This window comes from Cajanus cajan, chromosome 1, assembly GCF_000230855.2.
Source record: "Cajanus cajan strain Asha chromosome 1, NIPB_CcT2T_4, whole genome shotgun sequence".
Lineage (NCBI taxonomy): Eukaryota > Viridiplantae > Streptophyta > Magnoliopsida > Fabales > Fabaceae > Cajanus > Cajanus cajan.
In genome coordinates, this window is record NC_138517.1 from 17138758 (window position 1) to 17160593 (window position 21836).

Consider the following 21836-nt stretch of genomic DNA (forward strand, 5'->3'; position numbering starts at 1 on the left):
CTGTCTCCTTGGCCGACCTTGGATTCATGATGCGAAAGCTGTACCCTCTACGCTCCACCAGAAAATCAAGTTCATCGTGGGTGACAAACTGGTGACCGTGCAAGCTGAAGATGACATACTCATCAGTTAGCCATCCACCATACCTTACGTGGATGCAACGGAGGAAGCTTTAGAAACCGCCTTCCAAGCATTGGAAATCGCCAATGTCGAAACGTTTCCCCGAGAAATGAAGAAGGTAGCTCATATGCTCACAAAGAACGGATACTTGCCAGGACAAGGATTAGGCAAGGACTCCCAAGGAATCCCGGAGCTACCCATTATCAAGGATAATCCGGGGAAACAAGGGTTAAGATACAACCCTTATAAAGATCAAAGAACGAAGAGGAATCAAGATCCTTCTCGACGTTCTTTAAGCCAGATCTTTAGGAAGGCCGGTTCACAAGCGTCAAGGCCGGTCGTCGTCATCAAAATGTTTTTCTCCTTCCGATAGGGATGTATAGACTCAGTGACTATTAGAGATCACTCCTCGGGGACAGCCCGACCCCCGAGCCTCGATAGGGCACATGTTTCCATTATGATTATAATAAAATCATTCTTCATTAATTCTTTATTGCTTCTTTTCTCGCTTGCAATAAAATTCTAGACCACATTATTTTAACCCTGTTTGAATAAACATGAATGAGGTTAAAATCATCTTAATAATAATAAACCCACATCATTTTTATGTGGAAGTGTGTGTGTCAACTTGGAGCACCTTTTCTTGGCCTCAATAAGTGCCATCATGGATAAAAGAAATCCATTCAGGATAAAAATCCTTTAAAAAACAAAAAGCTCGGCAGGAAACCCAAAAAGGGGGCTGCACAAAAATAAGAGCAAAAGACCCGCTAGGAATCCCACGAAAGGGTGACCTAGGCAAAAGTTAGGGTTACAAAAATAAACAAAAACAAAAGCCCGCTAAGACACCACAAAGGGGTGTTTTAGGCAAAAGTTAGGGCCATCAAAAAGGAAAAACAAAAATAAATCCATGATGGTACCATCAATCGAATTCAACAAGGGGCTCAAGAAAAGCTATCCAAGTTGTCAAAACACAATCATTAATAACAAAGATGTGCTTAACCTCATAAGTGTTTAATCAAACTAACCTAAACACTTGAGCCTACCATTGGCCAGCCATTCTTACAAAAACCATTTTTCAAAAATAAAATAATCCCCTCTAAAACACAAACTTTTGAAAAATATGTCCTTTCCTTCTTTTCTCTCTTGTCCCAACGATTTTTGAATAATCTAGTGGAAACATGGAGATATAGTGGTCAATAGGAGGGTTGACACATCTTCTAAAGAAAGGGAAGAATCATTTGGTTGATGACACCAAAATCAAATATGCATCATTCCTCGGTAACAGAAATCGGCAGAGCACAGTCCGTCTGGAGGAATGGCAAAATCCAAACACAAAAACGCATCGGTTAATTCTTTTGAAAAAAGAATCAAATAGAATTAGGTGCATCATACTGCATACATGCATACAGATGATAGGTGTACTGGAAGATCACTTATTCTCTGTTTATTGAAAAAACAAAAAATAATAAAAAATATAAATTTCAGAAAAAACAATGCGCCCGTACCATGTTCAGTATACCCATACTAAAATCAGGGTTATGAACAAAATTTCAACTCAACATGGGCGTACTGAAATGGATGCGGCCGTATTGGCCATAAAGAAATTTTCAAAGACCTCGTCATGAGGCAATTGCATAAAAAAGAAAAAATAGAAAAATTGCTTGTGTATGACAGCAGCAAACAAAATGCAAAGATTCAGAAAATCAACAGCGTCATACAGAATAACTGAGCCTGGAGAGGCTTGCCGAAAAAATACTCTCAGAATAACTGAGCCTGGAGAGGCTTGCCGAAAGAATACTCTCAGAATAACTGAGCCTGGAGAGGCTTGCCGAAACAATACTCTCAGAATAACTGAGCCTGGAGAGGCTTGCCGAAAGAATACTCTCAGAATAACTGAGCCTGGAGAGGCTTGCCGAAACAATACTCTCAGAATAATTGAGCCTGGAGAGGCTCGCCGAAATAATACTCTCTCATAATAACTGAATTTAATTTCTTTAGCACTTTTAATTTCTGTACAGCAAAAGCCAAAAACATAAAGAAAAAGGCAAAATACAGAAAAAGCCAAAAATAAAAAAGGCAAGGATATAGAAAATCCAACAAACAGATTGCACAGAATAACTGAGCCTGGAGAGGCTTGCCGAAATAATACTCTTACAGAATAATTGAGCCTGGAGAGGCTCGCAGAAATAATACTCCTTCAGAATAATTGAGCCTGGAGAGGCTCGTAGAAAGAATACTCCCTTCAGAATAATTGAGCCTGGAGAGGCTCGCAGAAATAATACTCCTTCAGAATAATTGAGCCTGGAGAGGCTCGTAGAAAGAATACTCCCTTCAGAATAATTGAGCCTGGAGAGGCTCGCAGAAATAATACTCCTTCAGAATAATTGAGCCTGGAGAGGCTCGCAGAAATAATACTCCTTCAGAATAATTGAGCCTGGAGAGGCTCGCAGAAAGAATACTCCCTCAGAATAATTGAGCCTGGAGAGGCTCGCAGAAACAATACTCTTCCTTCAGAATAGTTGAGCCTAGAAAGGCTCGATTCCCCAGAGATATCTCAAGCTTACACTCACGGGCCAAATTCCCCAGTGAAAGCTATCAGAATGCGATCAGCAAAATCCCCAAAGGAAGCCTGATCATCCAAGAAAAATGTCTAAGGACTTTAAACTTCCCCAATGGAGGATAGCTTTCCAACTCAAAAGCGATGAGTGAAGCTAAGCCTGAAGAGGCTTTCTAAATAATACTCTGGGATGAATAAAAACTTCAAATCCCCAATCGCCTACTAAAGAGGCATCTCTTCAAAAGGAAGACCAATAAACTATTCCCCAAGTGGAATTTGGCTCTCAGCCTAACAAATGAACGTCAAGATGATCTGCCTAACAAAAGAGGCCAATCAACATCAATCCCCAGTGGATGATCGCCTATCCAAGAGGCATCCCCACAAAAGGGGAAGAAAATCAAAAAGATTAATAAAATTCCCCAAGCGGAATTTGGCATCCCGCCAAAACATCGAACATCAAGACTATCTGCCTAACAGAAGAGGCCAGTCAAAAAATCAACATGTCAACATCCCTAGCGGATAACAGCCTACACAGAGGCTACAAAACCAGAAAAGTCAAAAAGAGTCACCCGAATAAGGATAAACCGGGATACTCCACCTACGTCAAAAGGACGTCAGCCAAACATAAGGCATTGCTCAACTCAGAGAGAAAGAGCATCTGTGTCTATACCCCAAGGAGTCAGAAATTCCCCAAGGGTACCAACAATGCAATGCAAGTTGGGGCACAGGAACCTGTGAATGACTGCACATCCCCTAGACGGATCCCTGCGTTATCCAGCCCTCAGCGGCACAAAATCAGAAAAACAATCGTCAAAGCAGCATCGTGGACTGCGGAGACAAAATCAATATCCAGAATCCCCAGCGGATAACAGCCTACACAGAGGCAGCAAAAAAATCAGAAAATCAAAAAGAGTTACCCGAACAAGGATAACCGGGATACTCCACCAACGTCGAAAGGACGTCAGCCAATCATAAGGCACCGCTCACATCAGAAAGAGCATCTTTGTGTCTGCACCCCAAAGGAATCAGAAATTCCCCAGTGGGGCACCAACTACGCAATGGAAAGTTGGGACACAAGAACCTATGAGTAACTGCACATCCCCTAGACGGATCCCTGCGTTATCCAGCCCTTAGTGGCACAAAATCAAAAAACAACCGTCGAAGCAGCATCGTGGACTGTGGAGACAAAATCATCACAAATCCCTGGAAAGGAGATATTCACGCTACCCCCGTTGTCACAAACACGGAGGTATGCAGCTTCCGGCTCAAGCAATGAGCGAAGCTATCTCTGGAAAGAGGGTACTCACTGCTCACCGTTGTCGCAAGGGTACTTAGCTTCCGGCTCGAACAAAGAGTGAAGCTAAGCCTAGAGAGGCGGTATTCACAGCTTCCAGCTTGGGCAGCAAGCAAAGCAAAGCCTGGAGAGGCGAAACTCACACTGCTCACCATCGTCACAAAGGTGCTTAGTTTCCGGCTCGAACAAAGAGCGAGACTAAGCCTGGAAAGGCAAAACTCACACCGCTTACCGTTGTCACAAAGGTACTTAGTTTCCGGCTCAAACAAAGAGCGAGACTAAGCCTGGAGAGGCGAAACTTACACTGCTACCGTCGTCACAAGGGTACTTAGCTTCCGGCTCGAACAAAGAGTGAAGCTAAGCCTGGAGAGGCGGTACTCAATCATCAGCGTCATCAGAGGCGCGTTGATGTCCAACTTCCGGCTCGGGCATCGAGTGAAGTTGACCTTGGAGAAGGTAAACTCAGCTACCGAGGATGTCAGAAGCGCCAAGGTATGCACCCACCTGGAGAGGCTACTCAACATTTTTCCACCGGAAGACGCTACAAGTCAGAAGGTCGGCGCAATACCCGGACAATTGGGTCAACTCCTTTACTTGTCAGCCGATACACCAAAAGGCCGTCCGACTAAGTAAAGGGGGGGGCAGCTGTAGACCCCTAAAATTGTCCGGGTCGGAAATAAAGCTTGAAGACTCTCGAAGACTGAAGGATAATCAGCCAGAAGGACTCCTCGAAAGCCCTAGGAGGGTTCTCTGTAGGTCTAGAGGTCTTAGAATAGCTCAAAATAAAGAAGTAGAGGGAAAAAGCCCAATACGGCCGTACTGAACCCAATACGGTCGTATTGAAGCTTCAATACGGCCGCAGCGAAACACAATACGGCGTATTGAAGTTTCTGAAACTTCAATACGGCCGTACTGAAGTCAGTACGACCGTATTGACACTTCAATACGACCGCAGCGAAGTCAATACGGGCGTATTGAAATTTCTGAATTTCAATACGACCGTATTGAACTTCAATACGACCGTATTGAAGTTCAAAAATTTCAATACGGCCGTATTGCCCCTGTAGGCCGTATTGCGCCTATTCCCTATAAATATGACGTCAATTGGACGTCATTCCACACTTTTTCACTCAGTTTTGACTCCCTCCTTGAGTATTCTGGGGTTTTTGAGCAGTGTTCTGCCCTAGAAATCTCTCTGGGAGTCGATCCGACGAAGTTCTGGAATTCCGAGCACTTAGCTTGGAGATTCGAACCTAGTCGAAGGGAAATCCTCCGGATTTCCATAGTTAAAAGTTTTAGGAAGGAGCGAGCGAGCTTGTAGAGCGAGGGAACGCCAAAAAGCTTCCCAGTTTTACTCAATATATAAAAGCACGCTTCAAGAGGTTTCTTCTTAAATCCTTCCTTTTACTGCTTTCTGTGTGCATATTTAAACTGTCATCATGTAGATAGTTAATTTATAATCGCTTATAATAAATAGGGGTAATTTAGTAATTTTACGCTATTATTTTAGAAATAATCTGTCATAGGGAACCCGAAAGGGGCGCTGTGGGGTGCTAACACCTTCCCCACGCGTAACCGACTCCCTTACCCAACTCTGGTTGTAATGGCCAAAGTTGATTTATAAAATCAATTGCCTTATCCCTTTTTCCAATGTTTTGAGTAAAACATTGGTGGCGACTCCACGAACCCTCCTTTTGCGAAAACCACTAATCCATGGAGGGTCCCGCTTGGGATTAATATGGATTGGTGAGACATTTAATAAATAAATTGGATAAGATCGACAAGGTCTCAGTTTGAGAACAAGTCGTTCTAATAATCCAATACATTTTCCAAACTAAAATAAAAAGCGAGCTCGACCGTCTTCGCGAATGCCGAAAGCCCGTTCGGGCCGGTGGCGACAATACAAACCATACCAAATGCATACATATTCCACATCCAAACCAAAGTCACACCACTGTATAATCCCATGAAGTAGCCAACACATCCAAACCAAATGTTGACCTCAACACATCCAAACCAAGTGTTGAATTCGTGAACATGTCACCTGCCCATGTCACACACCTAGCCTCTCATGGAAAATATAGAGCTGGGTTAGGTCGTCACGTAACCCTGGTGATCGCGGCCACTTCATCCATCGGTATGACTCGCCCTTGCCCCAATACCGGTAGCAAGTAGAATACTTAGAGGAGTACTTCAGAATCCACCTAACATCTAAAGTGGTTTATTATATAATCTTTGGAAAAGTTCCACATTGAAATCCTCACCATGGGACTCCCAATTTCCATATTTTTTCAAAGATTATATCCAAATTTCACTAAGAGATATTCCAATCCATACCATAACCTTACTCCTCTAAGTCCTATTAGCTTTCCAAACCAAACACACATAAGCACATTCCATAATTACATGCAATCTTTTTCAAAACCATGTCACATTCCATACAAAATATATAACATCAAAGATGATATGATTCAACATTTAAAATTTTCATAAAAACTCAATTATAAAAGGTTTTCCTCAAAGAAACCATGCGCCCAGCGTAGTGGTATTTGCGCCCAGCACAACTAAAATTGGGAGCCTATCAGGCTTTGCCCGTTCAGGGCATCACCACGTGCGCTCAGCCCATGATTATATGCGCTCAGCGCGTAGACTCATGCGTTCAACGTGCTTGAGATAGAGAGCCACTAGAAAAATCTCGCTCAGCGTGTAGACCCATGCACTCAGCCCATTTCGAAATGCGCTTAGCCCATGGATAAATGTGCTCAGCGCGTTGTCGCGTGCCCTCAGCGCGCATCCTGATAGAAAGTTTTGTTCTTTAATGCACTCAGCGCGTCGTCGCGGGCGCTCAGCGCACATGCATTAGAAAACGCATCGGAAGTTCAAAAACTCTGATTTTTAACCCCAAAATCCATCCCAAATGAATTCCAAACCAAATTTATATAATTTCGAACCATTATAGAGTATAAACACCATCCAAAAACAACATATTAAGTGATAAAAACAAGTATTAACAATTAATCCATGAAAATCGCAGGAAATCATGAAGAACCCTAACCAAACCCTCTCCAGCTCAATCCAGCCTCAATCATGCGTAAAACATGGAATCAATATGATATTTCAACTCCATACATACCAGATTAAGTCTTATAAGTACTACCCTTACCTCAGAAACTTCAGAAATGTAAGATTTGAACAAAACCCTCAAATTCCCAATTCAAACTTCAATCTCACTTTTCAAGGCTTTAAAGGTTGAATCTCTTGAAACTCTAGTTGTGAAGATTGATCCTAGCTTGATAAGCTTCCCAAATGTGTCCTCAGCTTCCCTATATATAGCCATTTTCCAAAATTTTCAAATTTCACCCTTAGGACCTATTCACCTAAAATATCCTATTCCTTGAAGTATTTCAACTCCCTAAGCTCTAAAACAACTTCAAATTCACTCAGAAAGACCAGATTTATCTTATGTTTCTATCCTTCAATCTTCTACCTGTCCTATTCCTTTCTATTACAATATCCACAACCCAACACCATATGAAATGCATCATGTATAAACACACAAAACAAACATCACTTTCAGATACATATGCTTGGAATAATGAGTTGCATGCCATAATACTTCACATAACCAAGATGAGAAGGAAGGTGATCGGTCTTCTTCCCTCTTAGTACCAATTTAGTATAATGGTGTACAATGCATCATTCACCAAATTCATGCGCACACATGCCTATATCAACATCTCAAAACATCAACATCTCATCTCATACTACAAAATCACTACTATGCTTAAACAACTAGTCAAAACTACATCAACATACAAAATGCACAGAGGTAAGTACATTTCAAATCCATATCTCCATAATCCAATCCAAATCCATATAAACAACATATACATATATGCATACATACATATATATATAGAGTATATCTACCAAATAGCTCAGTATTTCCATGGCGTTACAACATGGGTTTAAACCGAACTATTGGGTCTGGATTGAACATGGAGAAGTGTCGCCACCCGCCGAAACGGACATTGGCATTCGCGACGATGGTTGGACTCTTTTTTAGTTTTGAAAAATGATGGATTGTTAGAACGACTTATTCTCAAACTGAGACCTCATCGAACTAACAATTTTTTTAAATGCTTCTCACCAGTCCGTGTTAATCCCAAACGGGACCCTCCATGGATTAGTGGTTTTCGCAAAAAGGGGTTCTTGGAGTCGCCGCCAATGTTTTACTCAAAACATTGGAAAAAGACATAAGGCAATTGATTTTCGCAAATCAACTTTGGCCATTACAACCAGAGTTGGGTAAGGGAGTCGATTATGTGTGGGGAAGGTGTTAGCACCCCACAACGCCCCTTTCGGGTTCCCTATGACGGATTATTTCATAAATAATAGCGTAAAATTACTAAACTACCCTTATTTATTAGAACGATTATAAGTAAACTATCTACATGATGAAAGCTTTAAACGTGCAATGCAACAATCAAAAAGCGATAAATGAAAGCGATAAAAGAAAGGATTTGGAAAGAAACCTTCGAAGCGGGCTTTTATATATTCAAAAAGGAGTTAGGAGGCTTTTTGGCGCTCCTTCCCACTACACGTTCGCTCGCTCCTTTCCCTAAAAATAAATATTAACTATGGAAATCAAAGAGATTTCCCTTCGACTTGTTCGAGTCTCAAGCTAAAGGCTCGTGAACTCAAGAACTTAGTCGAATCAGCTCTCGGAGAGATTTCTAGGGCAGAGAATAGCTCAAAAATCCAAGAATACTCAGCCAGAGGGTGGAGAAATGCTCCAAATGTGTGGAAGGACGAGCCAATGACGTCCTATTTATAGGATTGAGGCGCAGTACGGCCTAAGGAGTCAATACGGCCCGTACTGAGTTTTTGAACTACAGTACGGCCGTACTGAATTCAGTACGGCCGTACTGAAGTTCAAAAACTTCAGTACGGCCGTATTGATTTCATTATGGCCGTATTGTAGTTCAAATGGCTCAGTACGGCCGTACTGAACCTCTAAGAGGGCGTATTGAGCTCCAATCCTCACGCACCCTTATTCTAAGCTACTCTAAGACTTCTAGACCTACAAAGAATCATCCTAGGGTCTTCCAGGAGTCCTTCCGGCTGACTTTCCTTCGGTCTTCGAGAGTCTTTGAGTCTTATTTCTGACCCGGACAATTTTAGGGGTCTACAGCTGCCCCCCCTTTACTTAGTCGAACGGCTTTTTTGGTGTACCGGTTGACAAGTAAAGGAGTTGACCCAATTGTCCGGAGAGTAAGCCATCCTTCCGACTTGTAGTGTCTTTAGGTGGGAAAATTGTTGAGTAGCCTCTCCAGGTTGAGTTTGCCCTCTCCAGGGTCTGCATGCCTCCGTGTTTCTGACAACGTTGGCAGCTGCATACCTCCGTGTTTCTGACGACGTCGGTAGCTGAGTATTAGTCGTCGCCTCTCCAGGCTCGTGCATACCTCGGTGTTTCTGACGACCTCGGTAGCGTGAGTTTGCCCTCTCCAGGGTCTGCATGCCTCCGTGTTTCTGACGACGTTGGCAGCTGCATACCTCCGTGTTTCTGACGACGTCGGTAGCTGAGTATTAGTCGTCGCCTCTCCAGGCTCGTGCATACCTCGGTGTTTCTGACGACCTCGGTAGCGTGAGTTTGCCCTCTCCAGGGTCTGCATGCCTCCGTGTTTCTGACGACGTTGGCAGCTGCATACCTCCGTGTTTCTGACGACGTCGGTAGCATAGTATTAGTCGTTGCCTCTCCAGGCTCGTGCATACCTTGGTGTTTCTGACGACCTCGGTAGCGTGAGTTTGCCCTCTCCAGGGTCTGCATGCCTCCGTGTTTCTGACGACGTTGGCAGCTGCATACCTCCGTGTTTCTGACGACGTCGGTAGCTGAGTATTAGTCGTCGCCTCTCCAGGCTCGTGCATACCTCGGTGTTTCTGACGACCTCGATAGCGTGAGTTTGCCCTCTCCAGGGTCTGCATGCCTCCGTGTTTCTGACGACGTTGCCAGTTGCATACCTCCGTGTTTCTGACAAGGTCGGTAGCTGAGTATTAGTCGTCGCCTCTCCAGGCTCGTGCATACCTCGGTGTTTCTGACGACCTCGGTAGCGTGAGTTTGCCCTCTCCAGGGTCTGCGGTTTGCCCTCCCCAGGGTTGCATACCTCCGTGCTTCTGGTCACTTTGGTAGTGTGAGTTTGCCCTCTCCAGGGATTTGTGATAATTTTGTCTCCACAGTCCACGGTGCTGCTTCGACGGTTGTTTTTGATTTTGGTGCCGCTGAGGGCTGGATAACGTAGGGATCCGTCTAGGGGATGTGCAGTTACTCATAGGTTCTTGTGTCCCAACTTTCCATTGCGTAGTTGGTGCCCACTGGGGAAATTCTGATTCCTTGGGGATGTAGACACAAAGATGCTCTTTCTGAGGTGAGCGATGCCTTATGATTGGCTGACGTCCTTTCGACGTTAGTGGAGTATCCCGGTTATCCTTATTCGGGTGACTTTTTTTGATTTTCTGGTTTTGTTGCCTCTGCGTAGGCTGTTATCCGCTGGGGGATTCTGTCGTATTGATCTTGATTGGCCTCTTCTGTTAGGCGGATTATCTTGACGTTCGGTGTTTAGCTGAATACCGAATTCCGCTTGGGGAATGGTTATTGATCTTTTCGGATTTTCTCTTTTTGAAGGAGTGCCTTTGAGTAGGCGAATGGGGATTGAGGATCTTATGTATCCCAGAGTATTATTTAGAAAGCCTCTTCAGGCTTAGCTTCACTCGTCGCTCGAGTTGGAAAGCTATCTTCCACTGAGGAAGTCTAAGTCCTTTGACTTGGATATTTTGTTTGGATGATCATGCTTCCATTGGGGAATTTTGCTGATCTTGCTCTGATAGCTTTCACTGGGAATTCGGCCCAAGAGTGCAAGCTGAGATGTCTCTGGGGAGTATTATTTCGGCAAGCCTCTCCAGGCTCAGTTATTCTGTACGATTGTTGGATTTTCTGAATTTTTTGCCTTTTTTGTCGATTTCGGCTTTTTCGGCTTTTTCTGTACAGAAATTAAAGTGCTAAAGAATTTTGAACTCGAAAGTGGAAAATTTCATTAATCAAACGAAATGAAATTTGTACAATGATGATAAAAAGAGTGGGGCACAGCCCGATCAATCAAAATAAACAAGAAGCAGGAAAACACAGCAAATGGTCGGTCTTCATTCCTCTGCCGGCGGATCCTGTGGAGGGTCTAGGAAGCGACGATGCAGCCAGACTGACAGGTTGTCAAAATCCTGTCTCAGGGCGTCAATGCTATGCTGCGCATTGTCGAATCGGGCGTCGATGCTCTGCTGCAACGCGTCGAAATGAGCATCAAAGTAGGCCCTGTCTTGCTGCGAGGTGTCGGCCTCTGTTTGCGGGTCCCCTTCACCCGGGAGCTCGATGTTCTCGAAAAGCTCACTGAAGGTGTCGTGGGTGGTCGCACGTACATATTGCCTCCCTGCCTTAGCAATGATCTTCATATTGAGCAGGGTGGCAGCATTGATAGGCTTGGGCGCCAACTCCCCCGCATCTACGCCATCAGGGCACCCCCAAGTCTCGGCGAGTCGTGAAAGAAGCGTAGAGACCAAAATGTATCCTCGCCGAGCGTCGCTGCCCTCTCTTGCCCCCAGATTCTTTATATGCTCGAGAAAAAAGAATACGGGGTTGGCCTTCTGCCTGGTGGCCATGCAGTAAAGAGCTAGCAGATCCTGCCGCGTTACTGACTCTAGACTCTTCAGTCTGGCGTGGATGGAGTCGGTGATCAGCTTGTGGCAAATCCGGAGCGCAGTCGGGAGCCGGGTACCCTTTACTCCAGCGTGATAATCCATCTGACCCGTGACCTCTCTCCACATCTTGGTCGGGGTCAGATTATCAGGGCACTCACAGACGGCGTCCCGATATTCCAACTGATCGGCTCGCCGAAAGAAACCAGCCTGGACGTTGAATTCATCCAGTGTCAGGGAGCGGTATCCTCCCTTCATCCAGAAGTCTACAGAGTAGACCGTTGCGCTGTAGCTGTTCGTCGACTCTGTGACACCGACGGTAGCCAGAAATTCCTTTGTTGCGGTCGGATAGATCTTAGGGTGGGGATCAAGGAGGAACCCCCATCCTATGGCATCAATGTAGCCTCTGACCTCATCTTCCCATTCCATTGCCCGAAGGATGCTGAAGTCGAGCACCCTCGACGGCTGGAAGACGAATGACTCGAGGAAATCCAACCTCTCTTGGTGCCGCGCGGTCATTTCAAGTTGCGCAGGGACCCTCTGCCTCTTCCTTGAAGACTCGGCCATTTTTTCGGAGTCGGAGGGATCTCAAACACACTCACAGATAAAGTATGCAGAGGAATGAAGATGTTGTGATGAATGAGAGGAGGAGGGACGTATTTATAGAAAAAATTAGGTCAGTACGGCCCGTACTGAATTCAGTACGGCCGTACTGATCTTACTATTGATGTACAAAAGAATGGGCCAATACGGCCGTATTCATTTCAGTACGCCCGTATTGAGTTGAAAATTTGTTCATAACCCTAATTTTAGTACGGGCGTACTGAACATGGTACGGGCGCATTGTTTTTTCTGAAGTTCTTTTTTTTTTTTTTTTCAATAAACAGAGAATAAGTGATCTTCCAGTACACCTATCATCTGTATGCATGTATGCAGTATGATGCACCTAATTCTATTTGATTTATTTTTCAAAAAAATTAACCGATGCGTTTCTTTGCTTGGATTTTTGCCATTCCTCTAGACGGGCTGTGCGCTGCCGATTTCTGTAACCGAGGAATGATGCGTGTTATATCGAGATTGGTGTCATCAACCCAGTGATCCTTCCCTTCCTTTAGAAGACGTATCAACCTTCCTATTGACCACTATATCTCCATGTTTCCACTAGATTATTCTAAAATCGTTTGGGACAAGAGAAAAGAAAGGAAAGATATTTTTGTTCAAAAGTTTGTGTTTTAGAGGGCATTATTATTGTTTTGAAAACGGTTTTTGTAAGAATGGCTGGCCAAGGTAGGCTCATGTGTTTAGGCTTGTTTGATTAAACACTTATGAAGTTAAGAAAGTCTTATTATTGACGTTGTGATTCGACAACTTAGATAGTTTCCCTTGAACCTTTCTTTTTGAATTCAGCTCATGGTACCATCATGGATTTCTTTTGCTTTTTGATTGTCCTTATTTTTTGCCTAAAACACCCCTTTGTGGCGTCTCAGCGGACCTTTGTTTTTGTTCATTTTTGCAACCCTAATTTTTGCCTAGGTCACCCTTTCGTGGGATTCCTAGCGAGTTCTTTGCTCTTATTTTTGCGCAGCCCCCTTTTTGGGTTTCCTGCCGAGCTTTTTTTGTTTTTAGGATTTTGTCCTTAAAGGATTTCTTTTTTATCCATGATGGCACTTGTCGAGGCCAAGGAAAGGTGCTCCAAGTTGTCACACACACTTCCACATAAAAATGATGCGGGTTTATTGTTATTAAGACGATTTTAACCTCATTCATGCTTATTCAAACAGGGTTAAAAATAATGTGGTCTAGAAATTTATTGCAAGCAAGAAAATAAGCAATAAGAACTAATAAAGAACGATTTTATTATAATTCTAGCGGAAACATGTGCCCTATCGAGGCTCGGGAGTCGGGCTGTCCTCGAGGAGTGATCTCTAACAGTCATCAGGTCTATACATCCCTATCGGAAGAAGAAGAGCACTTGATGACGACGACCGGCCTTGACGCTTGTGAACCGACCTTCCTAAAGATCTGGCTTAAAGAGCGTCGAGAAGGATCTTGGTTCCTCTTCATCCTTTGATCTTTATTAGGGTTGTATCCTAACCCTTGTTTCCCCGGATTATCCTTAATAATGGGTAGCTCGGGAATTCCTTGGGAATCCTTGCCAAGTCCTTGTCCAGGCAAGTATCCGTTCTTGGTGAGCATGTAGGCTACCTTCTTCATTTCTCGGGGAAACGTTTCGACATTGGCAATCTCCAATGCTTGGAAGGCGGTCTCTAGAGCTTCCTCTGCTGCATCCACGTAAGGTATGGTAGATGGCTTGCTGATGAGTATGTCATCTTCGGCTTGTACGGTCACCAGCTTGTCACCCACTATGAATTTGACTTTCTGGTGGAGCGTAGAGGGAACAGCTTTCGCATCATGAATCCAAGGTCGGCCGAGGAGACAGCTGTACGCGGGAGTAATGTCCATCACTTGAAATTCGACATTAAAGATGGTGGGTCCAATTTGGATTGGAAGATTGATTTCTCCCACCACTTCTCTTTTAGAACCGTCGAAAGCTCGGACGATCATGTTGCTTGGGCGCATTTGGATTCCCTTGATTGCCACTTGATCAAACGTTATTTTTGGCATCACATTCAAGGAAGATCCATTATCCACCAAGACTTTAGCGATGTGATATTCCTTGCACTTTACAGAGATGTGCAAGGGCTTGTTGTGATTCGGTCCCTCAGCGGGGATTTCTTCATCGGTGAAAGTGAGGTGATCATTAGCCGTGATGTGACTAACAATCCCCTCAAACTTGTCTTGGGAGATAGTGTGCGACACGTACGCCTCGTTCAAGACTTTCAACAGAGCTTGTCGATGCGGTTCGGAGCTTAGGATCAACGACAACAGAGTAATCTTTGCTGGCGTCCTATGAAGTTGATCCACGATGGAGTACTCGCTCTGTCGGATATATTTTAACAGCTCGTCAGTCTCCTCCTCGAATTCTTTATTTTCCTCGGTTTTCTCTTTTTCTTTTTCCTTTCCTTTATTCTTGGGAGCTTTATCATGAAGATCTTCGGGAGTGTAGATCCTGCCACTCCTAGTCATGCCCCCAAGTCCAGCGATGTTAGAGATATCGCTATCGGCAGAAGAATGGATGTCGTATATCCATGGCACAGCTTTATTCGATTCGTAGGGAAAAGGTCTTGGAGCAGTGATCTTCAACGGTGTCGGACCTTCCCCTTTATTCGTCTTGATTACCAACAACGGAGTTGATGTGCGTTCGCTTGGCGCGGTTGTTGGCTTACACTTAATAACAAACGGCGTGCGATCCATTCTGAACATACGCATCGATTAATCCTTTCTTTTTATTAATTTTATTAATGAATTACTAGGAGAGATGTATGCAAATGAATGACTATGAAATGCAAAGGCAATTGAAAGATTTCATAGATCTCAAAAATTCGATTTATTAATCAAAGAAAGTGTACAACTCATTATACAATGCTTCGAAGCAAATTTTTACAAAATGAGAAAAGCCGATAGAAACCCACAGGTGGGTTCATGTTTCTTCTCCATTCAACTTCGGCTTCCTCTACATGACGGGCCATTGCTTCGGCTTGCGTATGGACCGCTTGGCTCATATTATCACTAATCTTTTGAGCGTCCTTCGCCTTTTGATTATAGTAGTTGATCATGGCTTGCAGCTCATTAAGCTCGTCTTCGGCTCGATCCTTCTCCTCTCGGAGCTTAGCCATATGTGCTAATCCTTCCCTTTCCTTCTTGCGAAAATCGGAAAGGCTTGCGGTTTGTTGTTGAGCAACTTCCTGCCATTGCTGCGCATCGGATCGAGACAAGAGTAGATCATCTTGCATATCCTTGATCAACTGTGCCTACCTTGCGTACTCGGCTTCAAGGCGTGCTATCTTTGCGTCGACATCTCGGAGTTGACTACTCGGTTCGACCTTTGGCATTTTGGATGCCCGAATAGCCTTCTCATTAAGGTTAGCACACTCGTCCTTGAGCCGCTCTATCTCATGGTCTTTTTTCTTGCACTGCCTTTGTAGACCGTCAATGGCGAAACTGGATTCTTCACTTTTCTCCTCAAGAACTCTCATCTGAGCTCCCATGATTTCCAGCTTTTTGGTCAAGGCATCGACTTGTTCTTGCAGCAACCTCCTCGTGACTGCGGTTGCGCAAGAGGTGGATGGTTGGGGCACTCCCCTCTCGCTCCTCCAAGTCTCGTAGTCGGTGGAGACGGATACCCGAGGCTTTCCAAGCTCTCGATCTCCCTCGTAGATTGGTCTCTCCCATGTTCTAACGACAGCGTGCATGTCCCTTTGATGCTCGGAATCAAAGGAGAAACACAATCCTCCAAGCTCCTCTTTAGTAGGAACAATCTGAGTCCTCATAAGTTGCCTCATAGCCAATCTAGGTGAATAAGCTATGCAACCTCTGAGGCCCATCAAAGGTACGCTTGGGTAACTGCTGCATCTCATCAATACGTTGCTCGGACGGAACCAAGGACAAACCCATGTGAAGTGCTCGATGCTCCACTGTTCCATCTCTTCCTTCCATTCGGAAGCATAACGGCGGCATACGGGGATCTTCGAAAAGCTCCTCAACGGATCGGGGAAAGTCCCCATGTGACTAGAGGCGTAGAAGTGTGTGATGCTCCACACATATAACAAGGAGGTGCAACATCGGATAATCTTCCCTTGCTTCTGCTGAGATATGTTGATAGAAAGCAAGGTGTCGGCAAGAATGGCAGGCACGGGACTCTTCATGTGCACGTCCCATGCGAAGAAAGCATCCATAGCGGCATGGTCCACTGTGTTAGCGTGAAAGGGGAATAGGACTGTCCCAAACACGGCTAACGCTAGAGTCTTGTTGAAAGCTAACCAATCTCCCTCACCAGCTAAGGAAGAAAGGTGATCCTCAATCATAGCGAGCTTCCAACCTTTGATACTGCCGTTCCCCACTAAGGCAGATGATCGTGATGGTAGTTTGACTTGAGTAGCGACCCTCTCCACGGCCACATAATTACCATGAAAAACATAGACTCCTGCTGATTTGGGCCATCGCAGCATGAGCTCGTACTCCTCGAGAGTAGGAACTAAGTCAAACTGGGGGAACTCGAAGCAATGCAGATCGAGACTCCAAAAGTGAACCAATGCTCTCAGAAAGGCCGGATCCACACATATCTTCATCAAATCGAGGACTCGTCCATATGATTTCTCGAACTCAACACGAGCCTCATGTGGCATCAAAGAACAAAGGTGGTCCAACCTCTCGGCACGGTATAACAAGAAGTCCACTTTCTTCAACTGCCCTTGAACTCCCCTAGATCCCTCCATGATCTTCGATAAGAATGCATGATATGAGATGATGGCGTTGAATATGCATGCATTGTGTTTATTCAACTAAGCATTATCATGTTTTCAGGATGCTCCTAAGATGATGCATGATATTGCTTGGTTTGGATAAATAACTTTTTTGTATTTTTTGGGTGAAAAGGGAAACTACCTACATGAATGTGATGAGGGTAGATGTTAACACCATGTAATGGAAGATTCTTATTCCTATTTATTCTTATTCTAAAAGGGGAATGTTGTATGTTTAAAGAATGCAATGTATGCTCAAACAATGTCACATAAACAATGCACAAACAATTCACTCATCCACGAATAGTCACGAGCGAATCACGAGGTAGGGGTATCCTGCAGACAAGTGCATATTCAAGAAGGTTCTAACTGTTCTCACCGGTCTAAGGCCCCCAAGGTGCCCCCATTATAGGGACCCAATCCCTCTCGTCGTAAGTCGATGGAAAGCTCCAACGCACTGTCGGACTTGAGTTCATGGTTTTCACCTTGAGTGATGCTTTCCGACAACGGTCTACGGGCACCTATAGACCCATTCGACAACCGGCCGTACTAACATCCACTCCTTATGGCTTTCCACTCATGCCCCCGGGTATAGAGGGAATTGTTGTGTGCAAAGGTTCGTGTGCAGTTTATATTTCAAACGATTGCGAAAATTTAAACACCCAACAATTATTAAAGCCAATTAGGTAAAACATATTATCATACAAGCGAGGGGTAATGAAGTAATTTTAAACTATCGATCATTTTAGAAATAATCCATCACTAAATGGGACTGACTCTCGAGGCTTCCCCAGTGGAGTCGCCATCTGTCGCCACCCGCCGAAACGGACATTGGCATTCGCGACGATGGTTGGACTTTTTTTTAGTTTTGAAAAATGATGGATTGTTAGAACGACTTATTCTCAAATGAGACCTCATCGAACTAACAATTTTTTTAAATGCTTCTCACCAATCCGTGTTAATCCCAAACGGGACCCTCCATGGATTAGTGGTTTTCGCAAAAAGGGGTTCTTGGAGTCGCCACCAATGTTTTACTCAAAACATTGGAAAAAGACATAAGGCAATTGATTTTCGCAAATCAACTTTGGCCATTACAACCAGAGTTGGGTAAGGGAGTCGATTATGTGTGGGGAAGGTGTTAGCACCCCACAACGCCCCTTTCGGGTTCCCTATGACGGATTATTTCATAAATAATAGCGTAAAATTACTAAACTACCCTTATTTATTAGAACGATTATAAGTAAACTATCTACATGATGAAAGCTTTAAACGTGCAATGCAACAATCAAAAAGCGATAAATGAAAGCGATAAAAGAAAGGATTTGGAAAGAAACCTTCGAAGCGGGCTTTTATATATTCAAAAAGGAGTTAGGAGGCTTTTTGGCGCTCCTTCCCACTACACGTTCGCTCGCTCCTTTCCCTAAAAATAAATATTAACTATGGAAATCAAAGAGATTTCCCTTCAACTTGTTCGAGTCTCAAGCTAAAGGCTCGTGAACTCAAGAACTTAGTCGGATCAGCTCTCGGAGAGATTTCTAGGGCAGAGAATAGCTCAAAAACCCAAGAATACTCAGCCAGAGGGTGGAGAAATGCTCCAAATGTGTGGAAGGACGAGCCAATGACGTCCTATTTATAGGATTGAGGCGCAGTACGGCCTAAGGAGTCAATACGGCCCGTACTGAGTTTTTGAACTACAGTACGGTCGTACTGAATTCAGTACTGCCGTACTGAAGTTCAAAAACTTCAGTACGGCCGTATTGATTTCATTATGGCCGTATTGTAGTTCAAATGGCTCAGTACGGCCGTACTGAACCTCTAAGAGGGCGTATTGAGCTCCAATCCTCACACACCCTTATTCTAAGCTACTCTAAGACTTCTAGACCTACAAAGAATCATCCTAGGGTCTTCCAGGAGTCCTTCCGGCTGACTTTCCTTCGGTCTTCGAGAGTCTTTGAGTCTTATTTCCGACCCGGACAATTTTAGGGGTCTACAAGAAGATGGGCCAAATGTCTCAAATTTAGAATCTGGGTCATCTAGTAACTCTTCATCTATAGGTTGTGAGAATCAATTTGCATCAGTGACTTGAATGGTGTATGATGCACAGACACATATGGGTGATGAATCACATATCAATGCAGATATGGACAATGAGTCTCCGAATCCAGAAGCCCAAAGATTTTATGACATGCTAGCCTTTGCAAACCAACCAATATACGAAGAAGCAACTGAATCCAAATTATCAATTGTTGTAAGGCTTTTGGTAGCTAGAACCAATTGGCATGCCCCTGAAAAATGTTTAGATTATTTTATACAAATGTTAGTTGATGTAGCTCCAAAAAATAATTGTATACCAAAGAACTATTACGAAGCAAAAAAGTTGGTGTCGCAATTGGGGTTGAAAGTTGAAAAGATTGATTGTTGCGTGGATGGGTGTATGTTGTATTACAAAGAGGACAAAAATTTAACTGAATGCAAGTTTTGTCATAGTCCAAGGTATTTACCTCCTAAGTTGGGAAAGGGAAGATACAAAAACATTTTGGTGAAGAGAATGTTTTACTTGCCAATCATTCCAAGATTACAAAGACTATATGCATCAATGGAAACCGCAAGCCAAATGAGATAGCATCACGAGAACAAAAATAATTCTACTGATCTACGACACCCATGTGATGGGGAAGCATGGAAACATTTTGATCATGTTTATCCAGATTTTGCAAGTGAACCACGAAATATAAGACTAGCTCTATGTTTTGATGGGTTTACACCCTATGTTCAAGCATCGACGAACCCATACTCATGTTGGCCTGTAATTGTTACGCCTTACAACCTTCCTCCTGAAATGTGCATGACCAAACCATACTTGTTTCTGACTTGTCTTATACCTGGTCCGCATAACCTGACAACGAAAATAGACGTGTACTTGTAACCTCTAATTGATGACCTAAAATTGTTGTGTGATTGTGGGGTGTTGACGTATGATATCTCCACAAAACAAAATTTCATCTTGCGTGCGTGGTTGATGTGGACAATAAATAATTTTTCAGCTTATGGCATGTTGTCTGGATGGGGAACAAAAGGCAAATTAGCATGTCCTCATTGTATGGCAGACAAAAAAGCCTTCCAATTAGATAATGGTGTGAAACCTTTATGGTTTGATTTTCATCAATGGTTCTTGCCAGTAGACCATCCTTTTAGGAAAAGTAAAAGGAGATTTACAAGGAATAAAACTGAATTTGATGGACTGCCTTATTTCTTGAAAGGAGAACAAATATGGGAATTTATCCACAATTTTCCTAAAGCGATAGATCTTCGCTAAAAACGTAGGCAGGAAATCTATGCGAAGGCTTTCTGTGGGTAAGGCAAAGGTAGATGTAAGATTGCGATATGTGTCTTACCTTGGTAATTCCTTTATTTACCTAGTGGGTCTAACTAGATTTTATGTCTAAGGAAGAGGAGAATCGCCTTAACCGAATATGCCAGGGTATGGGCAACTTCATCATTGGTTTAAAAGATCTATATTTTGGGATCTTCCATATTGGAAAGATAACTTATTAAGACACAACCTTGATGTAATGCACATAGAGAAGAATTTTTTTGATAATGTATTCAACAATGTAATGGATATCAAGGGTAAAACAAAAGACAATGAAAAGGAAATAAAGGATGTTTCTAACATTTGTGCATGTGGGGACTTAGAGTTGATTCAATTACCTAATGGGAAGTGGGGAAAACCTAAGGCAAACTATACTTACTCGTCAAAAGAAGAAAAATCAATTTATAAATGGATTACTGAGTTAAAAATGCCAGATGGGTATGCCTCTAACCTAGCTAGGTGTGCCAATGTTGATCGAGGAACTATGCATGGGATGAAGAGTCATGATTGTCATTTATTCATGGAGCGTCTTCTCCCAACTGCATTTCGTGCATTGCCAGAATGTGTGTGGAATCCTATTGCTGAATTAAGTGGATTTTTTAGAGATTTATGTTGTAATACCTTGTGGATGCATGATTTACTTAGAATGGAGCAAAATATAGAAATCATAACATGCAAGTTAGAAAGTATTTTCCCTCCAAGATTCTTTGATTCATGGAACATCTATCTATTCACCTACCTATGGAAGCAAGACTTGGTGGTCCTGTTCAATATCGATGGATGTATCCATTTGAAAGGAATTTTTTTATATGTAATATTGATTATCAAGTTTCCCATTTATTTTATGGTTGCACTAAATGGTTAATGGGGTACAGAATGATGGGAGATGCAAAGCGAGCAGTGCATAATTTGGCAAGAGTAGAAGGGTCAATATGTGCATTCTACTTACACCAAGAGATAACATTTTTTTGCTTCCATTGTTTCAAGAGTGTAAGCTTGTTGCCAAACACTAGTTTGAAAAATGATCCTAGAACTGAACATGAGGGCATTCACCCAACATTGTCAATGTTAAACAATTCTGGACACCCTAGTGGCATGTCTAAAGAATACTGGTTACGTGACGATGAATGGAAATCTGCTCATGTACATATTCTCATAAATTGTAATGAGGTTAAATTGATTCTTGAGTAAGTACCTCTAATTCCTAAATTCATTGTGTCAATCATAATGTAACTATCATATTTGTATGATGGTTATGTGTTTCATTTCAGCTTATTCTTACAAGTTCAATCCCTAAATGATGAACCAACTTCTAGTCATATACATGTATATTTTCCATAATGGTTTAGGAACTTTGTAAGTGTTATCATTCTCAATTTCTTAATAAGG